The 27,500-nt window shown below is 45.7% G+C and overlaps 1 protein-coding gene across 1 annotated transcript in view; it reads right to left on the reverse strand.

Moving 5' to 3' along the window:
• Positions 1-27,500, reverse strand: part of LOC308362358 (leucine zipper putative tumor suppressor 2 homolog) — a gene marked incomplete at its 3' end in the record, with an annotated part of 39,955 nt that overhangs the window by 12,361 nt on the left and 94 nt on the right. The window contains exon 1 of the mRNA XM_080834972.1: positions 27,456-27,500. This exon is cut by the window's right edge and continues 94 nt beyond it. The remainder of the gene's footprint in view (positions 1-27,455) is intronic.

Below are 27,500 nucleotides of genomic sequence, written 5' to 3' on the forward strand. Positions count from 1 at the left end.
GTGTCCTGTGCGCGCGCGCGCACACACACACACACACACACACACACACACACACACACACACACACACACACACACACACACACACACACACACACACACACACACACACACACACACACACACACACACACACACACACACACACACACACACACAGGTTCACCAGCTGTGTTGAGGACCTGTTTGCCACAACAGAAACTTAATGAAAGACCACTTCCTTTTTGTAACTAAACCAGTGTAATTCAGCATTCAAAGAAAGACAGAGAAAAGAAGGAAAGCTGGATAAAATGACAAAACTGGGGAAATTACATCATTTCAAAGCTTGCAATGGAGTCAGACATGCACATCTGACCAATCAAATCACATTCTGACTTATTCAAAAGTCTGGCAACAAAGTACAGTTCAAACTAAACTCTTACAACAAACTTCACTTAGTTGGACAAACACACGCAGGCACGCACGCACGCACACAAAAGCACGCAAGCACAAAAAAACGCACACAAGCAGAAACAAAACAGTCCCCCACATGGAGGGTCTCACGTACCCCTGCGTGACCCCGGCATACTTGCTCCCCTACGTTGGCCTCTCCGGTCTGCGTGTGTGTGTGTCCGTGTGTGTCTGTGTGTGGAGCGTTTGGGCTCAGACAAGCCCTGTCTGATCACCGAGATCCACACCCCTCTTCTCTTCTCTGCTCCTCTCTTCTCTTCTCCGCTCTGTGATCCCTTTGTCTGTCTGGGACCCCCCTGTCCTGCACTTCTCCGTCCAGAGAGAGAGTTAGTTCCCTCGCTCACAGCCTCTGTCTGTGTGCACCTCCCCTCCACCTCCTGCCACACACACACACAAAGACTCCTCCCAGGCTCCTCCCATCCCTCTCTCCTTACCGCCTCTCTACCTAAACTCTCTCTCTTCCTCTCAATTCCTTTTCTCTCTCTCTATCCCTCCTTTCCTCTCTCTCATCTTCCTTACTCTTTCACTCTCCTGTCCCCCCCCCCCCCCTCCTCTCTCTCTTCTTTCTAACAGCCGCCCCAGCCCACCCCCCCACGTCTACTCTTCCCCCCTGTCTACTCCTCTCTTCTCTTTATTCATTTGACACACAGTCTGGGCCTCCACATCACGGTGAACTGAGCTGAGACACACACACACACACACACACACACACACACACACACACACACACACAGACACACACACACACACACTGAAATGGGATACACCTTCAGCAGCCAGGTTACACAGTGCCACAGGAATGTACCATGGGCCGTTAGTCATTGTTACACACACACACAGCCACCATATAACTTCACAGACAGAAAATGGAAGTGGAAATGTGTTTGTGTGAGTGTATTAAACTACCGAAAGTCCATGCACATATCTCAATGAAGTTGAGGAATTTGTGTGTGTGCACGTCGGTCTGTGTGTGTGTGTGCTTTGTTCCCGTCCCTTCCTACATTTATCTTCATTATCGTACACATAGCAGACACACTGTCATGGCACCTCTGGGGAACAACACACACACACACACACACACACACACACACACACACACACACACACACACACACACACACACACACACCTGAAATGCAACAGCAGACATTCCTTATTTGCCACTGTAGTTGTTAAAGCAGAAATAAGGAGTTATGTTCCAAAACTAGCAAGCAAACTACCAAAAAGGCATGCACAAACCTTACAAACACCATCAACAGCCCAGTGGATACTGATAGAAGCTTGCCAGCACACTCACTGGTGTCTTTTGGCAGTATAGCTGGCAGTCATGCTGTGAAAGCTTTTCTTCCATTTTTGCAGGGTGTGTCAGCCCGTTACACAGAACTACATAGGGCATACCCTGGATGGCTAGTGGGGAAGACACAGGTGTTTATCTGTCCTTAACATGACCACATGCTATCAGCAGGATGGTACCAAAACTAGTTGTCTATAAAACCATACCTTAAAGTTTCAAATTGTTGAATAGTGTTACTTTAAGTAATGCCTTTAACCCTGTGTATCTGTGATGAGCTGGACAGATTTTCTGAGAGTGCATCCTGGAAAAATCCCCACACAATCATCACATTTACAAACATCACAGCACTGTTTACAAACACAATTACAATAGGTGAGTGTTTGTTTGTGTGTGTGCACATGCCCACATTAAAGGCACACTGAATAAACACACACACACACACACACACACACACACACACACACACACACACACACACACACACACACACACGTACTAATGAACAAACTCATAATTCCTTTTCCAAAAGCTTCTACACACACTTCCTTTCCTTAAACTTCTATATATGTCAAGTTGTCCGTGTTTTCTGCTGTTTTGTACTTTTTCCCCAACTTGAAAGAGGAACTGACATCTATTGGAGGTTTTGGGAAACTGGATTCTACTCAAATGTAATGACTGAGTCCCAGGCAGTAGCTACGTTTTCACTGTTGTTTCCTTTTTATTTTCAGTTAACCAGTAGCTCGCTATTTTCTCTTGCCATTAACCTTTAGGTAAAAAACCTTTAAGGACAAACAGAAACATAGAAAACACACATAAATATCAGCAATACACACAACAGTAAACCGACACCAACATGTGCAAAATGATTGATTTGTTCAAAATAAATTCTTGTACAAAATATACTGGAATTGTAAAAGTCTAATTTTAACCAACTTAAAAAATGTACACAAAACAACGCAGAAATTGGTACAAGCAAACTGCAGCAATTACGTTTCTTAACTGTTTAACCTTCAATAGTAAAGTACTAAATGCATAAACCATTACTTATACAAAAATGGCTACTGCAGCCTCACCATCACCTTATCCCTAACAGGTGACACAACTTAAATTTCTGACAGGTTTCTAACTTAGTTTACAGTTCACACTTGCAACGAATGCTGCGGTTCAAAGCTATTAATAGCACAATCAACGTTACCGGAGCAGCGGCAGACTTTGATGGAAAAGATCGGAAGTAGGCTACATTCTCTTACCGGCTGCCTCTCCAGGTTTCAAAGATGTTCAGTATGTACAATATATTACAAGCATTATGGTCTTCAAACAATTATTTTGTTCTCTCTCGTGCCTCCTTGAAGCTACATTAAACCACCTGTTGCTCTTGTGTCTGCGTCGCGTGTATGACGTAGCTTATTTTTGCGTTGGTTAGAACTTTGCGACAACCATTAGTTGAGCTGGTGAGTCCTTCCGCTCCCAAATTGAAATTAAATCACTATTTTTTGTCCGTTAATTTCCTCTTTTTTTCAGTGTATTTTTTTAAACCCTAAAGTAAAATTAAAACCACAGTTTGACTCGACACCTCCCACTCGATCTTTCCGGTAGACATACTGGGAAGGTCGCCAGCTCAAAGTCAAACTCAATTGGGAAATGGTTCGTCTTCATTCAGTGAGCTACTCTGTTCTTCACCAGGCAACAGGATGACCAGTCGCCAGACATCCCTGCGAAGGACAGTAGCTCGGATCTTCTGGTTTCATCCATCAGGTCTTGGTTCCTTTTCTCTTACGTCCTTTACCACAGGAACACTGTGGCTTGGGAAATTGGCACCCTCTTGTGCAGCAAGGAAATGGTCTTGCAGCATATCTTTCCTTGCTTGGACGGAGATGACTCCGGTTGAAGGGGCTGCCTCCCACTTTGGTCTGTTCAGGGTCCGGTTTGGCCCAAGGAACCTTGTCTTTGCCCTCCAGATCCAGGCTATGGTCTTGACAGGCCTAGTTAGGCCCCTGTACCGTCTGATGTCCACAAGGCTCTGGATTTCTGACCCTCCAGGTGGTCTGAGTTGTTCTACTTGGACCTGGACCTCTTTCCATCCTGGCTTCGTTGTCTGGGCCCTCGTCAGAACGGCAGCAAAGGCACCGAGGACGGCCTCTGCTTTCACAGCATCACCCTTCTGATCCAAGGGGGTGAGTTTGGTCTTTGACTCCACCAGCATGATAAGCAACTCCATTCTTGTCAGGGGATTGGGAGTCTGAGGCCTAACCTGTTCTTGAAGGAGGTCCTGATCAAGCCACATCTTTTTCTTTCTCTTTGAGAAATGCATTGAAGTCATGACCTCAAACCTATCTTCCCCAGCAATGTAGCCAAAGGCCTTGTAGTCTTCATCACCCCTTTGGTTTGAAAGGACCAAGGCTCCCTCTTTGGCTCTTGCTCTGTCGTCTGATTTGTCTTGAGCCTCCTGCCTCCCACTTTGCCCAGAGAACGCCCCTGGCTTGAGCTGAAATCCTACTGCCTTCAGGATGTGCTCTACATATGCAGCTATGGCTCTCAGGCGGCCAAGGTCCCTTTCCGATGTCAGGTGTGGTGTAGTGACCAGGTCATGGACTTGGATGGCATAGACAGCTTTCCATTTGGGTTCTTTGCCATGCCAGTGTGGATTCTTGTCACCTGTGGTGAACGCAAACCCATCAGTCACCACTTTGAGTTTCCGCTCCTCAGCAAGGGTCATCTCTTTGCCACCTTCATCATGGGACTCTTCCTTTGAAGGAGTTGCCTTTTTAGGGGGAAGGGCTTCTTCCTCGGATTGATCATCATCCTCCTCATCCTCAGACTCTTCTGCTTTCTTGCCTGGAGCAGCTTTAGAAGGAATCTTCTTGGGCGGGGGTGCTTCTTCCTCAGATTCATCGTCATCGTCCTCATCATCATAAGACTCCTCAGCCTTCTTGGCTTGTATTGCAGCTGGAGCTTTGGCAGGTGTGGCTGCTTTTTTAGGAGGCGTTTCTTCTTCTGAAACCTCGTCATCATCACTGCTACTTTCCTCCTTAGCGGCATTCTTGCCATTTTTTACTGATGCCTTAACCGGGACGGCCTTTCTCACCACAACTTTAGGTGGTGGTGCCTCTTCTTTAAGCTTTACCTGTGTGATTTCGGTCTTCCTTGATACAAGCACAGGAATTGTGAGGTCTAGCTCTTGAAGCCGGTCTTGGATGTCCTTTCTAAGATCTGATGGAATCCACCGCTCCCACTGGTTGTGCCGCTCTTTTGCCGCTCTTGTAAGGTCTTGCAAGTGGTTAAGCAGGAAGTCATAGGCCTCTTGTTTTGTTCTTCGGTCTACTGCAGCAGTGCGCTTGCACTCTGACTCTGCGACTTCCAGTGACGTGAGAACCTCATAGGCGCCAGAGTTGGACCACAGCCAGTCTTGGACAAGCCGTTTAATATCCTTTAACTTCGATGCACTTTCACTGGCAGTCTTTGTCAGGTCGGCTTTTTGCTGTTCTGTCAACACTGCTTCTTCTCCAGTGTCCAGCTCAGCCTCTCTGTCAGCAATGAGCTTGGCTTCCAAGTCATCATTGACTTCCCAGACTTTTTCAGCTGCTTTAGTGAGTGCATTGAACCTATTTTCTAGCTCCTGCTCAGAGAGATCCTCGTAGGTCCTCTGCAAGCTGTTGGCCAGACGAGAAAATGCCCTCTTTGCCACTGTTCTCTCCATCTTCAGCTCCTCCGCTGACTTCACAGTTGGCTCCGACATCTTATTCTGCTTTGCAGATTATGAGGCAAGAGCTTTTCTTTAATTTGACTTAACTTTTACTTTCCAGGTTTCTCTGCTTGGACTCCCGGTCTCCTAGTTGCCTATAGCTGATTGGGTAGGTGGTTCCCACTTCTCCCTGTCTCCTGGCCTTCGGACGTAACGGTGTACAGCTCCTGGTGGTTTGATTTTCCTTGGTTCCAGTTCCTGGATCCTGCGGTTTTTTACTGTCAAGTTGTCCGTGTTTTCTGCTGTTTTGTACTTTTTCCCCAACTTGAAAGAGGAACTGACATCTATTGGAGGTTTTGGGAAACTGGATTCTACTCAAATGTAATGACTGAGTCCCAGGCAGTAGCTACGTTTTCACTGTTGTTTCCTTTTTATTTTCAGTTAACCAGTAGCTCGCTATTTTCTCTTGCCATTAACCTTTAGGTAAAAAACCTTTAAGGACAAACAGAAACATAGAAAACACACATAAATATCAGCAATACACACAACAGTAAACCGACACCAACATGTGCAAAATGATTGATTTGTTCAAAATAAATTCTTGTACAAAATATACTGGAATTGTAAAAGTCTAATTTTAACCAACTTAAAAAATGTACACAAAACAACGCAGAAATTGGTACAAGCAAACTGCAGCAATTACGTTTCTTAACTGTTTAACCTTCAATAGTAAAGTACTAAATGCATAAACCATTACTTATACAAAAATGGCTACTGCAGCCTCACCATCACCTTATCCCTAACAGGTGACACAACTTAAATTTCTGACAGGTTTCTAACTTAGTTTACAGTTCACACTTGCAACGAATGCTGCGGTTCAAAGCTATTAATAGCACAATCAACGTTACCGGAGCAGCGGCAGACTTTGATGGAAAAGATCGGAAGTAGGCTACATTCTCTTACCGGCTGCCTCTCCAGGTTTCAAAGATGTTCAGTATGTACAATATATTACAAGCATTATGGTCTTCAAACAATTATTTTGTTCTCTCTCGTGCCTCCTTGAAGCTACATTAAACCACCTGTTGCTCTTGTGTCTGCGTCGCGTGTATGACGTAGCTTATTTTTGCGTTGGTTAGAACTTTGCGACAACCATTAGTTGAGCTGGTGAGTCCTTCCGCTCCCAAATTGAAATTAAATCACTATTTTTTGTCCGTTAATTTCCTCTTTTTTTTCAGTGTATTTTTTTAAACCCTAAAGTAAAATTAAAACCACAGTTTGACTCGACAATATATATATATACAGCCGCGGAAAAAATTAAGAGACCACTTCAAAATGATCAGTTTCTCTGGTTTTACTATTTATTGGTATGTGTTAAAGTAAAATGTACATTTTTGTTTTATTCTATAACCTACTGGCAACATTCCTACCAAATTTCAAATACAAATATTGTCATTTAGATCATTTATTTGCAGAAAAATGACAATTGGTCAAAATAGCAAAAAAGATGCAGTGTCTTCAGATCTCGAATAATGCAAAGAAAACAAGCTCATATTCATTTTTAAGCTACACAATACTAATGCTTTAACTTAGGAAGAGTTCAGAAATCAATATTTGGTGGAATAACCTTGATTTAAAATCACAACTTTCATGTGTCTTGGCATGCTCTCCACCAGTCTTTCACATTGCCGTTGGGTGACTTTATGCTACTCCTGGCGCAAGAATTCAAGCAGCTCGGCTTCTTTTCATGGCTTGTGACCATCCATCTTCCTCTTGATCACATTTCAGAGGTTTTTTATGGGATTCAGGTCTCGAAATTGGGCTGGCCATGACAGGGTCCTGATCTGGTGGTACTCCATCCACACCTTTACTGGCCTGGCTGTGTGGCATGGAGCATTGCCCTGCTGAGGTTTGTAAAAGACCATAAGGATTGAACCAAAGCGGACTGGAGCCAATTTTCAGCTTTGCCCAACACATGGTCGTCTGATGGTTAGACGGAGACCTGGAGAGGCCTACAAGCCACAGAGTCTTGCACCTACTGTGAAATTGGACTCATCAGAGAAGACGAACTAGGAGACCCTCCAGTCCGCGTTGGTTCAATCCTTATGGTCTTTTACAAACCTCAGCCAGGCAAAGTACAACGTTGTCCCGGAAGAAAAACTTGCTTCCTTTTGCTCTGACAATGTTCCCCAACTCTGAGAAGTGTTTTTTCCAGCAGAGCAATGCTCCATGCCACACAGCCAGGCCAGTAAAGGTGTGGATGGAGTACCACCAGATCAGGACCCTGTCATGGCCGGCCCAATTTCGAGACCTGAATCCCATTAAAAAAACTCTGAAATGTGATCAAGAGGAAGATGGATGGTCACAAGCCATGAAAAGAAGCCGAGCTGCTTGAATTCTTGCGCCAGGAGTAGCATAAAGTCACCCAACGGCAATGTGAAAGACTGGTGGAGAGCATGCCAAGACACATGAAAGTTGTGATTTTAAATCAAGGTTATTCCATCAAATATTGATTTCTGAACTCTTCCTAAGTTAAAGCATTAGTATTGTGTAGTCTAAAAATGAATATGAGCTTGTTTTCTTTGCATTATTCGAGATCTGAAGACACTGCATCTTTTGCTATTTTGACCTATTGTCATTTCTCTGCAAATAAATGATCTAAATGACAATATTTGTATTTGAAATTTGGTAGGAATGTTGCCAGTAGGTTATAGAATAAAACAAAAATGTACATTTTACTTTAACACATACCAATAAATAGTAAAACCAGAGAAACTGATAATTTTGAAGTGGTCTCTTAATTTTTTCCGCGGCTGTATATATACACACACACGTGTCCTTTTTGGAAAAACACACAAACACATTCTCTTTTGAAAAAACACACACACACACACACACACACACACACACACACACACACACACACACACACACACACACACACACACACACACTTTCTATTTGGAAAAACACACACACACACACACACACACACACACACACACACACACACACACACACACTGTGTCCTGCCAGTCTCCTCCAGACCTGGTCCAGATCACTGGAGTCATCGGCGTCCATATGGCCGCGGACACAGCAGCGCTGATGCTGAGAGGAAACAAGTTTCCATGGACAGTGAGCGAGCGAGCAAGAGAGAGAGAGAGAGAGAGAGAGAGGCCAGGGCAGCCATCGCCACAGCAGCAGGCTTCAGGCGGCACTGGGCGCTAGAAAGTAGGCTAGCCCAAAGTAGGCTGCAGCACACTTTCACACCTCAGCCTTTAACACACACACACGTACGCACGCACACACGTGCACACACGCACACACACACCGACTCGCACAAACGCACAAACGTGCACGCACACACACACACACACACACACACACACACACAACTGGGTCAAACTGGCCATGGTTAATTCTGTCCTTCAGGTGATGCTGGCTGGGGTATTGGGGTGTGATCTGAGGGGGGAGGATATGCCAGGTGCAGAGGGTGGAGAGTTCATACACATGCACACAAACACGAAAATCCATTGTATCATTTACGAAACACAAATACATTGAACTAAGCACACACACACACACACACACACACACACACACAGAAAGAAGTGTAAGCAAAAATATGCTTAAAAACACACACATACAACAGGCCAACAATCACAATCTCAGCAACAATTAGCACCACACACACAAACCCACAAATACACACATAGATACACTCTCCTCGTCAGGCACAAACAGCGTGACCCTACTCAAAACCATGTCCCCCACAGACCACCCAAACAGAGACAGACAAAGGACAAACAGAAGCCCATCATAAACACTTAAAACAGGCCACTCACAGAACAGGCCAGAGGTCCCTCACAGACACGCACTTCAGACACAGTAGACTCGGTCACATCATGTCACATCATATGTGTTCACATGGGATAAGACAGGGAGGGAGGCTGTTTGGGAAACTCATATACTGCCCTTTGTAATGCCCCCCACCTAAATTGCACCTAGACAACTCTCTCCCTCAACTAAGACTTACCAGAGCAACACAGGATTGTCAGTTGTATTACTTGCTAGTAGTTCCTTCTCTGACGTAGACACACATTCCTGATTAAAAACCCAGCATCGGAATGTTCAGAAGTTTCATTCCCAACACCACCGATGATGTCACAATGGCCTGTCGCATTACCGACCAATGATTTTAAAACTAGACATCTATGTAAGGGATAATGTATTTTCCGGAGGTCATTCTACAAAAATAATTCCCGACGGGGCGAACAACACCCCGACGCGCAGCGGAGGGTGTTGTTTCGTCCTGAAGGGAATTATTTTTGTAGAATGACCGACGGACAATACATTATCCCGCTTATTATACGGGTACTTGCCAAACACAATAGAAGACATTCCTTCAACATACCTCTTTTTAATGATTTAGGTGCCGTTTCATGTGTCCCGTTTAGAAATAAATAGTTCTTCAAGCAAATAGAACTTTGAAGTTTCAGGTGTTGCATAGCAACCCATTACTTGCTGACTTCAAATTACTCTCTACTGTTGCGTTAAAATGACTGGACTTCTGGCGGAATGATATGAAAGATGTGAATTAGAAGTACAAAACCCGTTGCCAATGACAGCGGTGATTATCTTTCGCAGAGGTCTGTTAGCAGGAATTAATGTATGGGTATGACGTAGGGATGGCCCATTCAAATCAACGGTACTTTTTGGAACATTCTGAAGAGCCGTATAATAAATAATAATAATAATAATTCATTTTATTTTTAAAGCACTTTTCATTCAAAGGAATCTCAGAGTGCCTACATATTAGAAAATAACTATAATAATACAATAAAATTAAGAACAAATTTAAATATTAACATAAGCATAACAGAAAAGATTCAACACAAGGCCAGAAATGCCTTCCTGAATAAAAAAGTCTTAAGTCCAGCTTTAAAGGAATCCAGCGTCTGCGTTGCCCTTAGGTGGTCAGGGAGGCTGTTCCATAAATGTGGCGCTGCCGAGCAAAAGGCCCGGTCGCCCATGGCACGACGCTTGGTTTTGGGGACGCGGAGGAGCAAGCTGTTTGAAGACCTGAGGGTGCAGGTGGAGGTTTGGGGAGTAATTAATTCTTGCAGGTAGGGAGGTGCATGTCCATTTATGCATGTATGGTTGATTAATAGGACTTTGTAGTCTATCCGGAAAGAGACAGGGAGCCAGTGTAGTGAGTGTAATATTGGTGTTATGTGCTCATATTTCCGGACCTTCATCAGAATCCTGGCAGCGCTGTTTTGGATGTATTGCAGCTTCTGGATGTTCTTGCCAGTGATCCCATAGAAGAGTGAATTACAATAGTCCAGTCTTAAGGAGATAAAGGCGTGGACAAGCTTCTCTGCATCTGATAGGGTTAAAGTGGGGCGGAGTTTGGAGATGTTTCTTAGATGATAAAAAGAGGTTTTGCACAGGTGTTTTATATGATCATTAAAGTTCAGGTGAGAGTCAAACCTAACTCCGAGATTAGTGACTGTGGAGGAGAGGGGGATGACCAGGCTGTCGAAGGTGAGATGAGTCAAGGAGGATGACTGAACCTGGTGTGGGGTACCAACAAGAAGGGCTTCAGTTTTGCTACTATTAAGCTGGAGAAAGTTGTTGCTCATCCATGCCTTTATCTCCCCAAGACAGGCGTTGAGAGATGACATGGCTGCAGTGGGGCTTGGGGCAGTTTTGATATAAAGCTGTGTGTCATCAGCATAACAGCGGAAAGACATCCCATGTCTGCTGATGACGCGTCCGAGGGGGAGCGTGTACATAATGAAGAGGATGGGGCCGAGGACCGACCCTTGCGGAACACCACAGGAGACAGGGAGCTGTCTGGACTTGCAACCTCCCAGTGAGACATATTCAGTTCTGCCAGAAAGGTAGGACTGAAACCACTTGAGTGCAGAGTCTGATAGTCCAATGGTGGTGTGGAGGCGCTCTAGCAGGATAGTGTGGTCCACTGTGTCAAATGCAGCAGTCAGGTCCAGGAGGATGAGGAGTGAGGGTGATCCTGCATCGGCTGTCATCAGCAGGTCATTTGTCACCCTGAGCAAAGCTGTTTCAGTGCTGTGGGCTGAACGAAATCCTGATTGAAATTTTTCAAACAAGTTGTTGTGTTTGAGGTGGTCCTGAAGTTGAGAAGCAACTACCTTCTCTAACACCTTAACACATCTGGGCAATACTTCCACCCCTAGACCCATGTCATCACTGCTGCAGGTAATGCAACTTTTTGACCTTGCCAAACAACCTCCTGTAATCTATTTCCAGGGTACTTCCTATTGAAGTAAAGGCCCTGCCAATGGGCCAGGCTGGAGCAAAGCTACTTAAAGGATACCGGACCCCCAGCACTTGAGTAGCTTTAAAGCTCATATGCTATCGACACAAACGCTCTAATGGAAGTTAATGTGATTTGGCCACATCATGGAAAGAGGCAAATGATGATTGAGAATGTACTGCCTCTTCAAAGGCATTGATTTCTAGTGTGCAGCTACTGATAGCATGTGAGTGATTCTGAAACAAAGCTGTGAAGTAATGGATCTGCAGCAGATCTGACTCCGATCAAGGACAAATCAGGGACATATCAAGGACAGATCAAGGACAAATCAGAGACAAATCAAAGACACATCAAGGACAAATCAGAGACATATCAAGGACAGATCAACGAGAAATCAGAGATACATCAAGGACAGATCAAGGACAAATTGGACAAAATCAAGGGCAGATCAAGGCCAAATCAAGGACAGATCAAGGACGGATCAAGGACACACTGTGTGACTGTGTGTGAGCTACCATCTAGGGCGTGATATCAGTTCTCTGAACCAGCCAGGCTGGTACCTGCCCCACATCCTGCCCACCACCGGCTGCCCAGCAGCGGTCATCAATCACGGGGAGAAGTGGCTGGGCGGACCCCTGGGCCCATGGTGGGGCCCACACCCCGGCTCTCTCTCACACACGCCCGCAGCTAAGACCGGCTCTGCCAGGGCAGTCATCCATCAGCGTCCGAGCACCACCCAGAGAGGAGACACAAGACACTACACGCGCACACACTACTTCACATACACACACACACACACACACTCTACCCTGCACAAAACACACACACACACACACTAGATTACTTTACAAACACACACGCACTCACACAGATTACCTTACAAACACATACGCACACACACTTCTCTAAACATACACACACACACACACACACACACACACACACACACACACCTACCTTGCAAACACAGAGCATAGACTAACTCTTCATAGTGAGTTTGTGGACGATGTCCTAGACTGCAAACCTACTGCTTTTGAAATGAACATTTACTCATTGAGAATGGTCACATGCTGCTGTGCCCTCCTGGCAGACCATCTTAACACAACCCAGCATCATACTGAGACAATTGTGCTAAACGCTTTAAGGAGCTGACACACACCCATCCAACTCTTCATGCAGGGAGGCCACTGATGCTCATCACTGTTCACCACAGCACAAAGCACTGATGAGCCTGCTCCACTAGATGGGCCAGGTTCTGCTCTACTAGATCTACCCTGCTCCACAAGATGGGCCCTGCTCCACTAGATGGGCCCTGCTCCACTAGATGGGCCCTGCTCCACAAGATGGGCCCTGCTCCACAAGATGGGCCCTGCTCCACTAGATCCACCCTGCCCCACTAGATGGGCCCTGCTCCACTAGATCCACCCTGCTCCACTAGATCGGCCTGATTCTGCTCCACTAGATGGGCCCTGCCCCACTAGATGGGCCCTGCTCCACAAGATGGGCCCTGCTCCACTAGATGGGCCCTGCTCCACAAGATGGGCCCTGCTCCACTAGATGGGCCCTGCCCCACTAGATGGGCCCTGCCCCACTAGATGGGCCCTGCTCCACTAGATGGGCCCTGCTCCACTAGATCGGCCTGATTCTGCTCCACTAGATGGGCCCTGCCCCACTAGATGGGCCCTGCTCCACAAGATGGGCCCTGCTCCACTAGATGGGCCCTGCCCCACTAGATGGGCCCTGCCCCACTAGATGGGCCCTGCTCCACTAGATGGGCCCTGCTCCACTAGATCGGCCTGATTCTGCTCCACTAGATGGGCCCTGCCCCACTAGATGGGCCCTGCTCCACTAGATCCACCCTGCCCCACTAGATGGGCCCTGCTCCACTAGATCGGCCTGATTCTGCTCCACTAGATGGGCCCTGCTCCACTAGATCGGCCCGGTTCTGCTCCACTAGATGGGCCCTGCTCCACTAGATCGGCCCGGTTCTGCTCCACTAGATGGGCCCTGCTCCACTAGATCGGCCAGGTTCTGCTCCACTAGATGGGCCCTGCTCCACTAGATCGGCCCGGTTCTGCTCCACTGGATCGACCGGGTTCTGCTCCACTAGATGGGCCCTGCTCCACTAGATCGGCCCGGTTCTGCTACACTAGATGGGCCCTGCTCCACTAGATCTGCCGGGTTCTGCTTTCAGGAGAAGGGGAGTAATGTTAACCCCTATCTGCCTCCCTGTCTAACGCAAGGAGCAGCCCGTGGAGCCGCACAGAGCCAGGCCGTGTCCGATTTCAGAATGTAAACACAGAGCTCTGAGCAGCTGGGAGCGCCATGGCAACCGGGCCCATCACGGAACCTTCCGGTAATCTGAGCCTGTGTCGGCATTCAGGCTTCAATACAAAGCAGACAGGAAACCCTCACTAGCTCTATACTTTATGTTCCCATGTGGTGCTACAGCATTCGTCCACCTCCTCTTCCCCAACATCACAAGCACCAAGAAGGAGGAGGACAGATGATCCTTCATCAACTCGTAACTTTTATAAACTCCTTAAAAGTTTTCACTCCATTCTGGCCAGACAAAGCTCATGACTGGCTTCTTACCCAATACATCAATCCAATTTTAGTCAATACTTAGGACAGGGGAGTTTATTCAGAGCTGACTGACCTCTCACTGGTAGTGGTTGTCTCCTGGAGGCCTGAGAGAAGCAGGGGGAGCGGGTAGGTGGTGCATGCCAGGGACCCACTACCTGAGCTGGGGGCAAGATCCTCCCTCGCTCTTGGGCTTTGGAGAGAGGCAGACAGAGACAGATGCATCAAGACACAGGTTCACAAGGATCTGCACAGCGGCTTATTCGTGTGCTGTTGCCATAACCAGACAGAACAGGTACGCCTGTCTGCGATCCTGCGTACACCAACAGAGTTTGTACTTTTGTATATTCCAGAATAAATATAAAAGAGCTACAACTCTCACTTTCCCTGACTGCCAGACAACCGTTACACTGTGATCACGCACTCACTCACGCACAGATCCCATACTAACTCCTAAAGACATCCACATGAATCGAACAGTAAATCAAAAGCCTTGCACTACTTGACAACAGTGGCTTGGTTGCCTGGGGCTAACTGCTTTAAAGGGGGCCCAGTGTCTCAGTCTCACCCTCCAAAGACAGCAGGCCTCATGTTTCAGTTCTAGCTTAGTAAAGTAGTGAGAGAAGTCAAAATAGTTTCCGGCAAATGAATATGAATGAATGATGGTTTCTATGGCGTTTTGGATCATAGAAATCTGCCTCAAAGTTGAGCCTGGCTGTGGCACTGGAACGTCTGATGTCTGACGCATTCCATTGTACAACCAACAGCAGGGAATAATACTGCCCTCTACTGACCACAAAGACACACTGCATCCTCGCTATATCATTACAGTGAAGTTGGACCAATTCTTCAATCATCACTTCAAAGGTAGAATTAGCAGATCTCTTGACAACATTTTTTTGTTACCCTACATTACTGGAGGTGCAATCTTCACATCTTGTGTCTCTGTCTCAGGTCTTTTCAGGGATTTATTTATTAATATATTTTCAAGTAAACAATATGTTGCTTACTTATTGTTTACATGAAAATGCATTTAAACGCATGCTTATAATCACAGAAAAAAAGTGAAGAAATTTCAACACACACACACACACACGTGAGCCCGACCCCCACACCACACACACACACACACACACACACACACACACACACACACACACACACACACACACACACACACACACACACACGTCTTGTTTGTGCAGAGTGTGCAGAGAGGTATGGCCCATATACTCCTACTCCAAGTCATACTCCTACTCCCTTTCCTTTGTCTTCAGGGCCTCACACAGGTTCAGATCTCCTCCCCTCCTCTGCCCCCCCGACATGTGTTTCTTTTGTTCACGCACTAATTTAATTATGTTCACATGTCAAATAGGAAAGACACAGTGTCTTGTACCGATCGGTCTTATAAATGGGTCACAGTGTCTTTTCTTGCTTTTTCTCCATCCCTCTTGCTCTCACACACACACACACACACACACACACGTATGGACACAACACAAACACAGGCACTTACACGCATATCCCCTCTCTCACACACACACACACACACACACACACACACACACACACACACACACACACATACTCAAAGACCAGAGGCACACACACACTATCCCCCAAAGAAGCGGATCAGAGAAAGGCTATTCCAACCCGCCTACCCAGTTCCTCCTAACCGCCACACCCATACAGGCACACAGCCGACAGACTCACAGAAGTCCTCCTGTCCCATCTATAAGGTCACATCATGTAGAATAATGACATGCCCCACACCACCACTCTAAAACACTCTCTGCTCTACACTGAGCTCTTATCTGGATAATGTACAGTACCAGTTAAAAGTTTGGACACACCTTCTCATTTTTTGAGAAGTTTTTTCTTTACTTTTATCATTTTCTACATGGTAGATAACACTTTTTTTTTTTTTTACATCATTCCATATGTTTTCTTTCGTAGTTTAAATGTTTTCAGTATTAATCTACAATGTTGAAAATAATAAAAGTAAAGAAAACACTTCTCAAAAATATTAAAGGTGTGTCCAAACTTTTGACTGGTACTGTATGTCCTCTATCCTCAAGACCTGTTGTTTAAAACCCCGCCACCCTCTTGTACTCTATCCTCAAGTCCTGCTCGTTTGAAACCCCATCACCCCTGTCCTCTATCCTCAAGACCTGCTCGTTCGAAACCCCATCACCCTTGGCTCACTGATAATATTCATAAAGTACAGGAGAGCAACTTAGAGCTGCTGAGAAAAAAATGGCGTAAATCCAGAGATACCAATGATCTTGGCAACTATCAATCATTCTCTATCTGCCTTTTACTCCATAGTCACAGCTGCCAAAAGGGCATTCTACCAAGAAAAGGTCGACAGTGCCACAGACAGTAGGAAACCATTTTCTACTTCAAGAATCTCCTTAACCCTCTAGCTCCCCCAACAGTCACCTCCCTTTCTGCTTTGCTCTGCTTCACTGAAAACGTTGCTGCCATTATTGCACAGTTCTCTGATCCTCCTAAACGGGGTTTGCCTTGTCTGGACATTGGGGCGTTGCTGAATTCATTCCCAATGAGAAAAAAGTCTGACGAATCTCCAATGCGGTCGTCCTACAACTTGTCCCCTGTACCCCATTCTGTCCATCTAGTCAGTTAACTATAACTATATAACACACTGTCAGGAGTTCAGCTATCTACCAGTCTGGATGAATAGTCTGGGGTCTACCATTAAGTAAGGGATAATGTATAGAACGCAGGTCATTGTCGGGAAAATAAGCCCCGACAGGGCGAACAGCACCCCGACGCGAAGCGGGCTTATTTTCCCGACAATGACCTGCGTTCTATCTGAAGCATTTCATGAATTTTGTTGCTGTATTCATTCCCCATGAGAAAAAAAGTCTGACGATTCTCCAACATAGCGTTCTACAACATGTCCTCTGGACCCTATTCCACCCACCATTCTGTCCATCTCGCCAACCATTTCACCTGCTAACTTGTCATCAAAAGTGTCTGCTAAGTACCTTAACTATAACTACATAACACACTGTCAGGAGTTCAGCTATCTGGATGAAAAGTCTGGGATCTACCATTAAACCAAAGTCATTGGCATTGTCTTCCAACACCTGCAGTCTGAAGCATGTCAGGAATTTTACAGCACGATGCAAATCTACAAAGGAAGATAAACACCCTGTTTAAACTTTCCCACTTCATGTTCATTAAGATATTAGTTAAGGGTGGTTAAAAGTCAGCCTTAAGCAGATAATTCAGTAGGCCAATACAAAGGAGCAATACAAATCTACAAAGGAAGATAAACAACCTAAACCTTAAACTTTGAGTTTGTTTGTTTGAGTTTGTGAGTTTGTTTGAACATATGAGTTGAGGGGAGTTAAAAGTCAGCCTTAAGCAGGGATCCCAGTAGGCCTACAGGGGGTAATCTCCTACTCTGGGTATTTACAGGGTCATCTGGGGTGAGACACACAGGACAGTCATTCAGACTATCATCACCATCACAGTATTTCACAAAGCATTTGTTTAGGTACAAACCTGGGTAAGTAAGGCATAAATGGTAAACCTCCTAACAGAAGAGCTCAATTGCTCCTAGCAAAACAAAACTACATTGCAGGTCCCTGGCCCTGAACTGATCCGAGTCAGCTGCTCTTCTGTATCAGGAAGTATTCGCCAGTATAGCATAAACAATGCGTTGACACGGCAGCACACTGCACTTGGCCAGTGGTGTTGATGTTATGACTGTGTGAAGCTGGCTTCAATCGGCTTCTGTGATAACCGCTCTGATGTAAAGAATGATAGTAATGTTGTTGTATAAAGTAAATCCGTCTGGATCTTTCTGGTCTGATGCTAAATGATACTTATACAGTATAGAGGATGTTAAATGGCTGCTGATACTTTTACAGTAGAAAGGGATCTTAAATGACTGCTGATACTGTTACAGTACAGGGGATATTAAATGAGTGTGCAGAGCGCTCGAGACAAGACTGCGCAAGAGATAAGACTGTACTAGAGATAAGACTGCTGGCATGTGCAAGCTCCAGCTATTTATAGTCTGGTGACAGGAGTAAAGGGTCAAAAATGAAGCGTTCTTTCAATGTTCTCTGACTCTCACTTCCTGTATTTTCTCTCCTTCTATTCCTGTCTCCCCTCCCCTTTTCCTCCTTTTGTGTTTTTTTTACCTCCTTTACTTTCCATCTCTGTCCCAAACTCTTTACCTTTCTTGCTTATATGTTATTCTCTTCCAGTCTCTACTAGTTTCTGTTTATTTCCAACTACCCCCCCTTACTCCTGTCTTACTCCTGTCTCTTTTTCCTCATCTTCTCTTCCTCTCTCTCTCTCTCTCTGACTGTCTGTCCTAAACACACACAATATCTTCCTCTTCCTCTCTTCCTTCCTCCCTCCCTCTCTCTCTCCCTTTCTCTCCCTCTGTCCCAAACACACACAATTTCTCTCTCTCCCTACCTCTCCCTCTGTCCCAAACACACACACAATCTCTCTCTCTCTGTCTCCCTCTGTCCCAAACACACACAATCTCTCTCTATCACGGTCTCTCTCTCTGTCCCAAACACACAACCTCTCTCTCTTCCTACCTCTCCCTCTGTCCCAAACACACACACAATCTCTCTCCCTCTGTCCCAAACACACAAAACCTCTCTCTCTCTCTCTTTCTCTTTCTCTTTCTCTCTCTCCCTCTCTCTCTCTCTCTCCCTCTGTCCCAAACACACACAATCTTTCTCTCTTTCTCTTTCTCTTTCTCTTTCTCTTTCTCTCTCTCCCTCTCTCTCTCTCTCCCTCTGTCCCAAACACACAAAACCTCTCTCTCTCGTTCTCTTTCTCTCTCTCCCTCTCTCTCTCTCCCTCTGTCCCAAACACACACAATCTCTCTTTTTCTCTCCCTCTCTCTCTCTCCCTCTCCCAAACACCCAATCTCTTTCTCTCTGTCTCTCTCTCTCTCTCTCTCTCTCTCTCTCTCTCTCTCTCCCTCTCTCTCTCTCTCCCTCTCCCAAACACCCAATCTCTTTCTCTCTCGCTCTGCCACATTGTCCCTCTGCTGTGGTTTGTCCTCAGCTCTGACTGATGTTATTGTGTTGGACACACATCCATTAAACATGAGCAGCAGTGTGAGGCACCACTAAAAGCAGGGATTCTCCGAGACAGAGGCATTGATGCCCACTGACAGGGAGACGTACACAGACAGGATCACATGTGCCATCTGACCTGGCATAGTGTGTGTGTGTGTGTGTGTGTGTGTGTGTGTGTGTGTGTGTGTGTGTGGGTGTGGGTGGGTGGGTGTGTGGGTGCGTGTGCGTGTTAGTAAGGGCATACAGATGAAAAGGACACAAATAGTAAGACTAGATCTGATATATGTCACAACCTCAGCTATAGTTTTTGTTCTTAGGTTTTGTGCATTTGTGTGCGGATGTGTTTATGTTCATGTGCATGTGCATGTGTATATGTATATATGTCGTGTGTGTATGTTTATATGCTTATGTGTGTGTGTGTGTGTGTGTGTGTGTGTGTTTGTCACTTCCCAAGGGTCCGGTCCGTATACGTACGCACACATTCGTTTGTCTATTTGACAGTGCATGCATCTGTGAGTATAGAGAGGCTTCATCACATCCTAATTTTAGGGAGCAGGTAGCACAGGCCACTGCAAGGACACCCCCCAGCAGAGCAGCCTGGAGCAGAGCGGTAGGAGTCCCTGCAGAGAGCTGCTGAACTGGGCCTCTTCCCAGCGAAGCCTCCTGCCTCTTTGAACTTGATGGGGCAGCACTGGGCACTACCCTGTCAGGGGGCATCAGAGGGAGAGGGCACAACGCGCTGCAGCGATCAAAGCGGTACCGCAAAGCATGCTGGGATGCGAGTGACAGCGGGGAGGTCGTGGCTGGGAGGCATATTTTAAAGAGGAGATGGAGAGGAGAGGAGATGCAGAGAGCTGACCGCTGGTCATAAGATGAGGATTTATGTCAGTCTGGGACAGGATGTCTTCTTGTGTCCTCTTCAACCACACAGCAAGAGGAGTTCAAGAGATGATGGTGATGATGCGTATTAAAGGAAAAGGGATCAATGAATGTAAATGTTTGAGTTCAATCACTAATGCAGTTCAAGCAGTGTAGGCTATGTATAAATGTGAATTTGAAATACTATATTATATTGAATATTAGATTTATATAACACAAATCCAACAAAAAACCCAAACTTGGTCAAGTAAACTCTGACCATCCAAAGACTTTCCTCTCTGCCAACAAAGGTGGTGACTAACAAGGTGTTTGACTGTTTTGTCAATTCCTTGAAAAGACAGGACCTGGCCTGACCTGTAATACTATTCCCGCGCAACACTAATCCAGAAACCAAACTGCTTACCCACACCTACAGTATGCACACTCATCTGTTTAAACACACACACCCACACCCACACCCACATGAAAACAAACACAACCACCTGCACACACACACACCCACATGAACAAAAACACAACCACCTACACTCCGCCACACCCACACCCACACCGGCACAAACACAACCACCCACACTCCCCCACAAAGACTGGTGTCATCTTCCATCTTAAATACTTAAACATGAGTCCCGTATGCACGTCTTCGTATCAAGAGTAGCCTGCAATTTGCCCACCAACACATTTTTTGATATTTAAAGGAATGTGTCTGCATTAGTGTGACCAGTGAGTTTCTTATCCTCATTCCCGGTTTCCTAGACCAAACGTTTTACATTACATTACAATTACGTTCAGTCATTAAGCAGATGCTTTTATCCAAAGGATAAAACAATCAAGCTTCGAGCAAAAGAGACCTAGTGTAACAATAAATACTACTTTACTTATTAAAAGTTCAGGAATGTAACTGCTGTTAATGCGATGGTTATGAGTCCGAGTCAGAGATAAGCACATATAGACCACCTCCCCCAGCTGGGGAAGCCCACAGCAGTTATCCATGGGGTAATTGCTCTAAATTGGTCTACTCACTGGGTGAGACGGTTGAGAGACGGTTGAGAGACGGGGGGGAAATTGGTATGAATATGCGTGGGAAATAGAATACGGGGTCCTTATCTGCCATCTATCTATCCTTTATATGCCTACTATCTCTCTCTCTCTCTCTCTCTCTCTCTCTCTCTCTGTCTCTCTCTCTGTCTCTCTCTGTCTCTCTCTGTCTCTCTCTGTCTCTCTCTGTCTCTCTCTGTCTCTCTCTGTCTCTCTCGCTCATTTAATTTTTCTACCATCTCTTTCTATCTCTCTGTATGTAGATGTGGATGCCTTCAGTACCATGTCTTGCTATGAGTTTCCATAGCTTTATAACACTGATAATCTCATGATGTAACTCTACAGTGTACATCTACCAATAAGCCACTCTAAGAAGAAGACTCTGGATGCTTCTGTGATAAACAACTATAGACCTGTCTCAACCTATAGACCTGTCTCACCCTATATAGACCTTTCTCAAACTATAGACCATTTCTTATTTATCGGGACACCTTGGCGGTCTTAAACCCTTACTTAATGTCACACCCTGAAGAGAGTAGACCCTGATGTATATAAATGCAAATCTGAGCCGCGCCACGCCACGCCACGCCACGCCACGCCACCATATGGTTATTCAGCTTCTGTTCTGAAACACCTTGAGTCAGTGGTCTGTCATGGTTATTCAGCTTCTGTTCTGAAACACCTTGCAATGACTCTGTGTCATTTTGCCACTGGGAATTCTGTGACAGTAAGCTTATTAAATACAGCACAGCACACTGGGTGGGCCTGAGAGACCATCCAGCCCCTTCAGGCTTTAACACATGACACACACACACACACACACACCTACACACAAAGCAGTGCAGAAAATTCCCTGACCAGTTACACCCCTACCCACTCAAGGGACCCTTTGGAACACACACGTCCTGACACACACACACTTAGGAGGAGCTGGGCAGGAAATTAGGTAATCAAACAGCAAGTTGGAGCGTAAAGGTAAACACAGTCACACACACACACACACACACACACCAGCGCACGCACACACACACACACACACAACCACACACACAACCACACACACAACCACACACACAACCACACACACACACACACACACACACACCTTCCTGCTTCCAGCCAAGACGTGTTTACAGAGAATCTTGCGAAAGAGGGTGGACTACGGGCACTGGATGGTATGTGTCCCACACAGTCCTCGTACCCAAACAGAATGAGGAGGCCATGTGAGACAAACCACAGCAGGCCATCAGCAAGCCAGGCTTTGTCTTCAGTGTGTAGGTTTGAGATCAGTGGAGCCAGACCTCAACCACTTCCTCTGGGCCCCCAGCAGGAAGACAGACAGACAGACAGACAGACAGGCAGACAGACAGACAGACACCTCATCATCACAAACTCCATTCAGCAGAGACACAGGAGTTTTGTAGCACTGACGTTATTCTGAGCACAACAGAGGAGAAACAGCTAGAGACAGACAGACAGACAGACAGACAGACAGACAGCTAGACAGACAGACAGCAGACAGACAGCTACAGACAGACAGACAGACAGACAGACAGACAGACAGACAGACAGACAGACAGCTAGAGAAACAATCCCCATTCAGATTCAGGGAGGGATCGCAGTTTTGACTGACTCGGAGATTAGCAGCAAAGCAGTGGTATTGTTTAAAACAAGAGCCTAAAATGTTGAACAAAAACTGCCAGAAATATTTTTGAAATGCCAACAAGCGATATTTTATATGGGCTAATTGCGTCAGATTGTTCCCGGTCTCATAACTGAGTGATATAGTTGTTAGACACACGCCTTGCTTTGGATTAAGTCTTGCTTATTTATTTAGCACGCTGTTCTTCATCCAAAGCCACTGACAATACAAGGACAGGTTTCATTTCATCAGTGTGCGTACTCTAAAGGAATTTAGCCCACGGCCTTGTCCTTGCTAGCGCTTTGCCTTCCTGTCTCAGCTCACAGAGCACATTCCATCTCAGATACCCACTGGCTGTCTGGGACAGAATCATACCAGATCTAGCCCAGATCTAGCCCAGATCTGGCCCGGATCTGGCCTAGATCTGGCCCAGATGTGCTCCAATGTCAGCTACTTCCTTGGATATCTATGGTGAACATGACAGACTGGTAAAGACTAATCAACTAATGCTTCAATCAAGTATTTCCTTAGATCCATACCTTGCACATATGTACTCTCACCACTTACATCTTTACATTTACTTACAGCTTACACACTGAGTACGTACAGTGCAGTTGACGTCTACACTGTGCAGTGTGGAGGTAGAGGGCCGTGCTGTAGCCTTAAGGCAATTACCATCTGTGCTAACTATTAGCATGTGTGCTACCTATTAGCATCTGCACTATTTTCAAGTTTCAAGTCTTTTATTGTCAGATGCAGTCAGACTGGGCACTGAATATCTTAAGAGAAGACACCGCACAGGGATCTACATAGCGTATAATTACACAACATAATATTATATAACATAACATATAAGTACTCTGGACACACTAACTGAGAGTTGAACCCATGACCTTGGTGTCGTTGGCACTTCGCTCACCCCAGCAGAGCTATAGGAACGTGCTGTTCTGGGCTGTGGCTGAGGGTTTGCAGAGCACCATGTTATCAATGCTAGGGCGTTGAATTCAGAACTACTGATAAATACATCATCTGTAAACCTCCTGTTCTGCATGTCATTTAGACTTTAAACGTACTCTGGCTCAATGTAAACATAACACAGCTGCATAACACGTCATCCCTAATCACGGTAATACTCCAGCCATGGCCATTCAGATGTTGAACAGATGGACTAATCAGGATTTGGCAAAACTGAGGAGGGGTCGGGGTGGAGTGGTAATTAATGCTGCCTCTGTTTAGGGATGAATTATAATATCTTGCTAATCTGCTGAGCTAACCCTTTTCTTGGCGGGCTGCACCCACACTTTTCCCATCCAGCCCTCCCTCTTGTGTCAATCTACACGCCTACACAGAGACCCAGGAGGCACTCAAGAGTCACTTACTGGAAAGCTAACGCAAACACCTACCGGGAAACAATAACACTCTCCGAACAAAAGGCCTCACATCGGTCACGGAGGTGACATCCATCTTAGCTCTCTGTTCAAATAAATAAACGTTCAGTGATGTCTGTAAGTACTGTTATTCTCTGGTGTTTCCACAGACGACAGGGAGGTTATGAGTAGTGACAGTATTCCTGCTAGCGCAGCAGTTCTGACAACTCCTCTCAGATGATTCCTCCTAGCAGACACTGAATGACAGACACCTGGCAAAGTGAAGGAAAATCAGTGATCCTCCACTTTAACTGAGGATTCAAACTATGGCTAGCTTCTATGATGTTGCCTTGGCAATGAGGGGAGGAGTGGTTCTGTGTGATAGTCTGGTTCTGTTTGGTTCTAAAGCAAACAGTGGCTGGGAGACGGAACCAGACAGACATAATAAACTTAGTTGTAACTTCCTATAGGAACTGAATAAAGAGGTCTATGAGCAAACTATACAAAACGGCAGCACTTTGTGTTTTATTTTTAACTTTTTTTTAACCTACGATTGTCTTTGATTTATCTCTTGAATAAACAGAGAGAGTGTTCCAGAATACGTGCCGATTCTCCATTTCCTTTGTTTGATAAAGAGGGAACACAAGGTCTCCCACCAAACTTGTTGCAGTTCCAAACAATTTAACCAAATCCTGTATGTGTATGTGTGTGAGTGCGTGCGTGCGTGCGTGCGTGCGTGCGTGCGTGCGTGCGAGAGATAGAGAGAGAGAGTGGGGGTAGTTTAGCTTAGACTAGCCACTAATTACTGGACAAAAACAAACTCTGAGGAAGTCAGACTCCAGCATAAACACCCTGAGCTTCCAGGAAGGAGAAGAATAAGTATAAATAGGATATCGCCCTCAGAGAGGCTGACTAAATGAACAGGTAACAGAAATAAAACAGGCAGAGTTCAGTGTCCTTCTGTCTCTAGTGCGTCCCACCTAGTCTGCCCCCCCCATCAGCCCCCCCCCCCCCCCCCCCCCCCCCATAGACATAGACACACACCACACACACACACACACACACACACACACACACACTTCACCTCCCTCCACCTCCAGTGGCACCAAGTGTACAATGTACACAAGAAAACTACACGTGGATCTGAGCTGAGAAAAAAACATCTGCACACTCAGCAATCTTTCAGTCCACAGATGGGTCCCAACAGTCGTGATGTATTCATTTCTCAGACCACACACACACACACACACACAAACACACACACACACACACACACACACAGACACATACCGGACACACACACACACAAAGAGTACCCAAACATCACAAAGAAACCAATGACAAACATGACATACAAACCACACAGACAGACAGACAGACACACCCACAGAAGCATACTCAAATGCCAATTGAGATGCGCATGCACGCACACACACACACACCCACCCACACACACATATTTCTCCTTTCTAAACACCATAAAAGCTCAGCATGATTGATAGTGCGTCTGCTGAAATGAAGCACTACATCAAAAAGCCACAGTTGGCAGCCAGTTCTGGGAGCGATTTTTCCTCGAGGTCTCGGAGCTGAAGAATGCTTTCTTCCGAGCGAGCGTTTGAGATGAAACAATCAGAGCATGCAGCCTGTGATCCTATGCAGATAGTCTCTAAGGGGCCAGGGCACTTTCTGCTGTGCTCAGGCTCATTTAAGGCGCGCACACACACACACACACACACAAACACACACACACAAACACAAACACAAACACAAACACAAACACACACACACACTCTAAAAGAGCCACAACAGCAAGAAATTATTATTCTGATGAACATGGAAGGACCTAGTCAGGAAAAGGTGTAGGGGTGTGTGTGTGTGTGTTTGTTTGGTGAACAAGAAACAACAGCACAAACTGTGAGAGTGAGAATGCAGGCGTTTGTGTGTGTGTTTGTTTGTGTCTGTCTGTCTGTGTTTCACAACTTATGACAAGCAAGCACGTATGAGTCTGTTCATGTGAGTGCATTAAAGAGTTCCTTACGGTTGTGACGGGAAATGTTTTTGTCTCCCAAACACCTGACTAGAGCATACATCAGCTGAGTGGTCAAGTACAGCTTGGTGTCAGTGACTAGCAAAACACTGTTCTGTCTGTTCCCTGTTCCTGGTTTCCTCCTCTGCGCGGTTGGCTCGCAGGCATCCGCGGCCCCAGATCTGACACAGGGGATGTAGGGAATGAGGGCGGGAATAGGGAGCGAAGAGAATTATTTTCAGTGTGGAGGCTGCACTCCGCGCCCTGTTGTACAACCCCGAAATATCTACGCCAGGGCTCAGGGGAGGGGGGCACCTAGCTCATGTGATTAATGTACTGAGGGACCAACAACACAATGATAAATACACACACACACACACACACACACACACACACACACACACCAAACACTATCTTTCAGAGTTCATTCAGAACTCACTGGACTGGTAGGTTATGAGGCCCACAGTCATGAAGTTAACTGTAGGAACTAAAGTCAAAAGGACAGTGTCTGCAGCAAGGATATCGGAGAGTTGGTCTATATATTAGAGCGCATTCCCACATAAGGATTCTTAGAACATTCCCACACACGCATTCTAAGAACATTCCAACACAAGGATTCTTAGAGAATGTTTCAAAACTTTACAGACTAAACGAACTAATCTAAACTAATGACGTGCCTGGTAATTGTATATGATTAAATGGTTAGAAAATGAAGACAGATGTTGCAGTTGAAGTTGCACACCAAAATACTAAATCAAGTCAGAAAGCACCCAATTTGGTTGATTGCTCTGATGTCGTTAAATTAGTACTGCAAAGTACTAATTCGTACTGAACAAGTTTTGCATAGGACGAAGCCCTGTCCTGAGCTGATAGCAAACGTACACAAAGAGGTCTCTTGTGTACAGTGTAGGTTCAGTTTCTTTGCCCTGTAAAATTGCATTAGGTTAATATCCCCTGACCCTGGAAGAGCGTGAGTGACACATCGGTGTGACATGTTAAAAACGCGACTAACATGGCCAAATCACGTTGTGCTGTCTCTATATGTAGTCCCTGCTAATATGAACTAACAACTACGTTATTCACAAAACCGTGCGACTGTAACCTACATCACCAACTTACCGTAGTAGGATCAGAATTTCCACTCTGCAGGATGTAGAGTATTTC

This window comes from Sprattus sprattus, assembly GCF_963457725.1.
Source record: "Sprattus sprattus genome assembly, chromosome: 3".
Taxonomy (NCBI): Eukaryota; Metazoa; Chordata; class Actinopteri; order Clupeiformes; family Clupeidae; genus Sprattus; species Sprattus sprattus.